At 41.8% G+C, this 8,132-nt stretch overlaps 1 protein-coding gene across 2 annotated transcripts in view; it reads left to right on the top strand.

The window, feature by feature from the left end:
- The first annotated feature begins 7,771 nt into the window (after positions 1-7,771).
- The window catches only part of LOC137425443 (paired box protein Pax-5-like), a 154,333-nt gene continuing 153,972 nt past the window's right edge, over positions 7,772-8,132 (top strand). Inside the window, exon 1 of one of the 2 annotated variants that reach the window (XM_068113885.2) lies at positions 7,772-8,132. This exon is cut by the window's right edge and continues 161 nt beyond it. The gene's annotated coding sequence lies outside the window, so the exon portion shown is untranslated. The other variant, XM_078776654.1, reaches the window with a different exon arrangement.

The following is an 8,132-nucleotide window of genomic DNA, read 5'->3' on the forward strand; positions in this document are numbered from 1 at the left end:
TTCAGCCTGGTGGAGGTATGCTCTCTCCCGAGTGCCGTTGTAATTTAACAAGAGTTTTGAATCTCTTCTTTGCTGAAGCTTGATCCCATGACCAAGTCCCTCAGACTCGATCGATGCCATTATTTTAACACCTGAAAAAACATCAGGTAGTTTGGGAAATTTGATCTTTTCCATAGATATCAGGAAATATTGGGACAGCATGCATGCAGTTTTGTAACTACCTTGACCTTTTACCTCTAATCCAACAAGCAGGGTATCTGATTGAACGTTTGGTATAGAATTTATGAAATAATTATTAAATCACTCGTTTTAATCTACAAACTGAAGTCAATTTCATGTTCTTATCAGAGTTTATATAAAAATATAATTATGCTCAGACCAGGAAGTAATAACTGGATGTTGATGGAGGCAATTGTGGTTTAATATATTGCATCATATCACAAGAAATCTCTCAAAATATTACAACAAATCTATCAAAGCTAGGAGCTTCTCCTGCAATGTGTAATTGTTCAACCGCATGCACTTGATACCTGTCTACCTACTCAATGGGCAAGAAGTTGAAATCGACACCATGGATGAAAGGTGCAATTGTTTATTTGAGTGAAGAGGGCCTCATTGCAAGACAAATTACATCGAAAATGAAATCGAATCCGTGAGCTGTTGCCTGACTCTTGAAGAGCAACAAGAAAACTGTCAGTGTGAAGCAACAAAAGGGAAGAGGATTAAGAGCCTTCTCAAAGTACATAAGTTTGGATATTGAAGTGCTTATGCTTCAAAAACAAAGCAGCATCATCAATTGATGTGAAGCATGTCTGGCAAGACCATCCTGGAGTCGTTGCTGTCTGGAATCACCTTGTGTACCTGGGTTTCCACACCTTTTGACCTTGAATGGAGTCTTTATTACGAGAAACAACAACAAATTAGGATGGCACACATGAAATGCACTCTGCAGAATGTGGATTGGACAGAAAGACGGTGGGTTTCATTCTCAGACGAGTCTGGGTAAAACCTGGTAACACCTTTTTGCATGAGAGATGCAGTTTGACATCCACTGGGGTAGATGGTGTGCGGAGATACATTTCCAGCTATGGTGTGGGTCGCCTTCACCTTTCTTTTTATGACACTGTAATGTGCTCGTGTTTATATCCATGATTAGTGAAACCCGACTATGTGGGATCATTTTTGAGGTCTTGAAAAGTGTATTTTCCAATAATGACGTGTTCGTTCCTACACAGATGAACTGTTTGGCTACTGCTGAATTAAAATCAGCAAATTAAAAGTTTTTTTTTTTACCATATCGTTTTTATTTGAAAAGCACATCTTTTCAACTGGATCGAAGCACATTCTCATAATGGTGAAAGACTACCTTCCAGTATGCTGGAATTCATATGCTGTCTTGCCCTGAAGACAACAACCCTGATGTCGACTCGACTTCGAAATGATGGAACATTGTTGCCAGAAAATTGGGCATCAAGACAGGTGTGTGTGTGTGTGTGTGTGTGTGTGTGTGTGTGTGTGTGTGTATGTGTGTATATGTGTGTGTATATGTGTGTATATGTGTGTATATGTGTGTATGTCTGTGTGTGTGTGTGTGTGTGTGTCTGTGTGTATATGTGTGTATATGTGTGTATATGTGTGTATATATGTGTATATGTGTGTATATGTGTGTATATGTGTGTATATGTGTGTATGTCTGTGTGTATATATATGTGTGTGTATGTATGTGTGTGTCTGTGTGTATATGTGTGTATATGTGTGTGTGTGTGTGTTTGTGTGTGTGTGTGTGTGTGTATATGTGTGTATATGTGTGTATATGTGTATATGTGTGTATATGTGTGTATATGTGTGTATATGTGTGTATGTCTGTGTGTATGTGTGTGTGTGTGTGTGTGTGTGTGTGTGTGTCTGTGTGTATATGTGTGTATATGTGTGTATATGTGTGTATATATGTGTATATGTGTGTATATGTGTGTATATGTGTGTATGTCTGTGTGTATATATATGTGTGTGTATGTATGTGTGTGTCTGTGTGTATATGTGTGTATATGTGTGTGTGTGTGTGTGTGTGTGTGTGTGTGTGTGTGTGTGTGTGTGTGTGTGTGTGTGTGTGTGTGTGTGTGTGTGTGTGTGTGTACGCGTACACGCTCATGTGTGTGTCCATACACTGGCATGTACAGTAAGTATATACAGGGTGTCTCAATAAAATGTGTACAGACTTTATATATCGAAGTCTATACTATCTTGTCATTCTACACTACCTTATGGTTGTGTAAACAGCTGACTGATGACGTGAAATCATTCCATCACATGTTACACCATCTGTTAGGTATTAGTAATATTTTACCTCACTCTTCTCTTTGCTATTTAGTACATTTTTTGGAATATCAAAGTCTGCATACACTCTATTGAGACTACATGTATATATATATATATATATATGCACATCTGTTTGTGATGCACCATACTGTGTTATGGAGCGTCGGTGCTGCCTAAAATGTTTCTTGGCAAGGGTTATACTGGGTGGTTTGCCATTGCCTTCCGAGCAGTAGTTGGGGTAGGAATGTTGAATTTGTTCACGGTGACGGCAATATCTCGCCTACTCTATGCGAAGGACACCGTGGGATCTTTCATGTCCACCACCTACTCCCATCAGACAGGACGGCCAGTTTAACGCCCATACGAGCGACGGCACAAACAATGATGAATCACCCTGCCCGTGAAACATTAAATGACAGTTTAAATCTGGATCTAGATTCAAAGCCAAGCTAGATTGTTGAGGCGAGCGTGCATACCTCTTGGACATTCTGCCAGCTCCATATATTTACCTTCGCCACCAAAGGTGGATGGAGGTTATGTTTTCACCCCTGTCTGCCTGTCCGTTTGTCTGTCTGTCTGTCCGTTTGTCTGTCTGTCCATTTGTCTGTCTGTACGGATGTGAACAAAATATCTCAAAAGGTTATGGCCGGATTTGGACGAAACTTGGTGAACCGTTTGGATGTCTGACAAAGACGATTCGATTTGATTTTGGTGAAGATCTGAATATGGATTCGGATATGATAATTATTTAATTTTATAAGTGATTCTTTATCATTGGGAGAAAGGGCCAAAAACAATACATAGCAGGATATCTCAAAAAGTTGTGGATGGATTTTGAGGAAACTTGTTGGACAGGTTTTGTGTGTGACAAGGGAGAATCGATTCAATTTTGGTGAAGATCTGAATATGGATTCGGATATGAGAATTATTTAATTTTAAAGTGATTCTTTAGCATTGGGAGATAGGGCCAAAAACGATACATAGCAGGATATCTCAAAAAGTTATGGATGGATTTGAACGAAACTTGTTGGACAGGTTTTGTGTGTGGCAAGGGAGAATCGATTCAATTTTGGTGAAGATCTGAATATGGATTCGGATATGATAATTATTTAAATTTAAGTGATTCTTTAGCATTGGGAGATAGGGCCAAAAACGATACATGGCAGGATATCTCAAAAAGTTGTGGATGGATTTGGAGGAAACTTGTCGTACAGGTTGTGTGTGCTACAAGGAAGAATGGATTCAATTTTGGTGAAGATCCGGATCCGGATCCAGCTAGGAGAATTTTTAAAGTGATTCTTCACGATTGAGTGATAATGGCCAACGAGGTGGAGGTATGCTCTCTACTGAGTGCCGTTCTAGTTACATATGTGTGTGTGTACTGTGATGTAGCAATACCATATACTATATATATATATATATATATATATATATATATATACTGTATATATATATATATATATATATATATATATGTATATATGTGTGTGTGTATATATAATTATATATATATATTTATATATATATATATATATATATATATATAATTATATATACACACACACATATATATATATATATATATATATATATATATATATATATATATATATATATATGTATATATATATATATATATATATATATATATATATATATATATATATATATATATATATATATATACAGACTTGGCATTTAATATGGAATATTTTTTTTTTCTTGACTTGGGTTTACTTTCTTAACTCAATATATCAATCTGGTGAGTTTCTTTTACACTTTGGTGATTTATTTGTTAAAAGAACCATGTCACTGATTGTCTGTCGCAGCAAGAAGTCAACAACCGGATTATATCACAGGTGGCGTGGCAAAATGTACGGGCAGGTGCATCTGATGATTGGCTTCACAGTCATACAAGTCACAGTCATACAAGGGTTGTTGCGTTCTGTATTAGTGGAAAACAACTGCTGCACATCTCCAAAAGTTATTGCCGCTTCCTCTGGAGATGGTCCGTCAACTCGTCAATGCTGTTTGTCATGGAGTGGTGGCTTTACGAAATTACGGCATGAAACAGCGTGCTATTGCTCAGCAGTATGGCATCACTCAAGGTCAGGTGTCAAAGATCCTGAAATGAAATGCTCAGAGGGGTGTCCCTACTCCAATACCGAGGCCAGGACGTCCCCGCAGAACCACAAGGAGGGATGATCGCCAGCTGCACCGGTTAGTCCGCAATGGCCGTACCAAGTCAGCTAATCGGCTTAGGGCTGAGTTGCAGCAACTGACAAATGTGCCTGTATCCAGAAGGCTAGTCAACCAACGACTGGTTCAAGCAGGCTATCGTGCCAGGCGTCCCCGGAGAAAGCCACGCCTGACCAGACAACACCGCCAGCACCGATTGCAGTGGGCTAGAGAGCACCGTCAATGGCAGCCAGGACACTGGAATCACGTGATCTTCAGTGACGGGTCTAGATTTCTGGTCTATTGTCAAGATGGCCGCGTCCGAGTGCGCAGACAAGTGCATGAAGCCTACAACAAAGATTGTATAGTGCCAAGAGTCCAAGCTGGAGGTGGTGGGGTGACCATTTGGGCTGCTTTTCATGCAGGGGGCAAAACTGACCTGGTTGTTCTGAATGGAAACCTGAACCTGTTCAAGTACAGGGCCATTCTGGAAGAAACGTTGCTTCCATTTGCTCGTGCAGCCTTTCGAGGAAACTTTGTCTTCCAAGATGACAATGCATGGCCTCATCGTGCTCGCATGATCCAACACTTTCTTGCTGACCGTGGTGTAGAGCATATGGAGTGGCCTGCCATGTCCCCGGATATGAATCCGATAGAGAACTTGTGGGCAGAATTAACGCGTCAAATCGACCACTTGGACCAGCAGCCGACCTCTGTGCATGAATTGCAGCAGGCTATTGTCACTGCATGGCAAGCGATTCCTGTCCAAACCTTGGCAAATCTCGTGAACAGCATGCCTCAACGTGTACGTGCTCTCCTGAATGCTCGTGGGGGTTACACGAAGTACTGAACTGTAATTTTACTGTCCGTTATTCCAGTCGTAATTTAACTTTTGTTTTTGTTTAAAAATTTTTTGGCTAATGTGCAAAATAAAGAGATACTTCTGGAAAACGTACAGAAGTTTAACACAGTACTGTGCATGAATTGAGTTCGTTATCAGTTTACATCACTTTCAAGGATCAATTTATTTGTTTCGAAATGTCAAATGTGGTTTTTGTTTCTTTTAAAGGTCACATTAACAAAATCTAGAATAATTTCAACATAATTCCAATGAACTTTTGGTTCTAAGTCATCTTGAAAAGTAAGTTCACCCCCACAAAAAAAATATTCCATATTAAATGCCAAGTCTGTATGTATGTATATATATATATATATGTGTGTGTGTGTGTGTATATATATATATGCAGACTTGGCATTTAATATGGAATATTTTTTTGTGGGGGTGAACTTACTTTTCAAGATGTCTTAGAACCAAAAGTTCATTGGAATTATGTTGAAATTATTCTAGATTTTGTTAATGTGACCTTTAAAAGAAACAAAAACCACATTTGACATTTGGAAACAAATAAATTGATCCTTGAAAGTGATGTAAACTGATATCGAACTCAATTCATGGACAGTACTGTGTTAAACTTCTGTACGTTTTCCAGAAGTATCTCTTTATTTTGCACATTAGCCAAAAAATTTTAAAACAAAAACAAAAGTTAAATTATGACGGGGATTACGGACAGTAAAATTACAGTTCAGTACTTCGTGTAACCCCCAAGAGCATTCAGGAGAGCATGTACACGTTGAGGCATGCTGTTCACGAGATTTGCCAAGGTTTGGACAGGAATCGCTTGCCATGCAGTGACAATAGCCTGCTGCAATTCACGCACAGAGGTCGGCTGCTGGTCCAAGTGGTCGATTTGACGCGTTAATTCTGCCCACAAGTTCTCTATCGGATTCATATCTGGGGACATGGCAGGCCACTCCATATGCTCTACACCACGGTCAGCAAGAAAGAGTTGGATCATGCGAGCATGATGAGGCCGTGCATTGTCATCTTGGAAGACAAAGTTTCCTCGAAAGGCTGCACGAGCAAATGGAAGCAATGTTTCTTCCAGAATGGCCCTGTACTTGAACTGGTTCAGGTTTCCATTCAGAACAACCTGGTCAGTTTTGCCCCCTGCATGAAAAGCAGCCCAAACGGTCACCCCACCACCTCCAGCTTGGACTCTTGGCACTATACAATCTTTGTTGTAGGCTTCATGCACTTGTCTGCGCACTCGGATGCGGCCATCTTGACGATAAACCAGAAATCTAGACTCGTCACTGAAGATCACGTGATTCCACTGTCCTGGCTGCCATTGGCGGTGCTCTCTGGCCCACTGCAATCGGCGCTGGTGGTGTTGTCTGGTCAGGCGTGGCTTTCTCAGGGGACGCCTGGCACGATAGCCTGCTTGAACCAGTCGTTGGTTGACTAGCCTTCTGGATACAGGCACATTTGTCAGTTGCTGCCACTCAGCCCCAAGCCGATTAGCTGACTTGGTACGGCCATTGCGGACTAACCGGTGCAGCTGGCGATCATCCCTCCTTGTGGTTCTGCAGGGACGTCATGGCCTCGGTATTGGAGTAGGGACACCCCTCTGAGCATTTCGTTTCAAGATCTTTGACACCTGACCTTGAGTGATGCCATACTGCCGAGCAATAGCACGCTGTTTCATGCCGTAATTTCGTAAAGCCACCACTCCATGACAAACAGCATTGTCGAGTTGACGGACCATCTCCAGAGGAAGCGGCAATAACTTTTGGAGACGTGCAGCAGTTGTTTTCCACTAATACAGAACGCAACAACCCTTGTATACCCGCCTGTGAAGCCAATCATCAAATGCACCTGTCCGTACATTTTGCCACGCCACCTGTGATATAATCCTGTTGTTGACTTCTTGCTGCGACAGACAATCAGTGACATGGTTCTTTTAACACATAAATCACCAAAGTGTAAAAGAAACTCACCAGATTAATATACTGAGTTAAGAAAGTAAACCCAAGTCAAGAAAAAATATATATTCCATATTAAATGCCAAGTCTGTATATATAAATAAAATGTTTGTAATTTTGTCATTTTACCATCTTTGCAGAAAGAAAGACAAATGGTTGAGTGGAGGATGTTGGTGGACTGGTGTTGGAGGTGGTGCTGTAGGATTGACCATAAGCTTTTGCGTCGAGGGTTTGACGGGGCGCATGCGCTGTGACGCACCGTAGGCGCTGCCAATGGCCGGAGCCGGAGGCTCTTTAATTGGCCTGAGCGCAGGACGGCGCGAGGCGCGATGTCTTGCTTGTTGTTTTCTAAGTGCCGGGGGAGGGGAGCGCGAGGTGAGCTCAGGTAGGGTGGGAGCGGGAAAGTGGAGGCGAAAAGGCAAGCGGAGGGGAACGTTTTTGTTGTTTTTAAGGTGCGAGTAAAAAATAAAAATAAAAAAGCCACCGAGACATTGGCGGGTTGTGCGGGGACGCGGCGCCGCCTCTCGCCGTGGGGCGCATCGTGGTGCGAGCTTGGGAGGCAGCCCGGTCCAGCACGCAGGCTCACCGGCTCCGTCGGGGTCCGGGGTCTACAAATACGAGCTAGTGCAGCGTTTGAAAGAACTGAAGAAAAAACACGATTTAAGGAAGTGCGGGATGCTTTAAAAGCTGCACACATATTCCGTGCGGGTATTTCAAAGCACTCGGGCTTTCGAGGTAGAGCAAAGACAAAGCGACGGAGGTCGCGCTGGTGTCACGGAGTGCCAGAGACCGTGTTCCGAGACCCGATGGCATCC

This window comes from Myxine glutinosa, chromosome 4 (genome assembly GCF_964187855.1).
Source record: "Myxine glutinosa chromosome 4, kmMyxGlut1.1, whole genome shotgun sequence".
NCBI classification, from domain to species: domain Eukaryota; kingdom Metazoa; phylum Chordata; class Myxini; order Myxiniformes; family Myxinidae; genus Myxine; species Myxine glutinosa.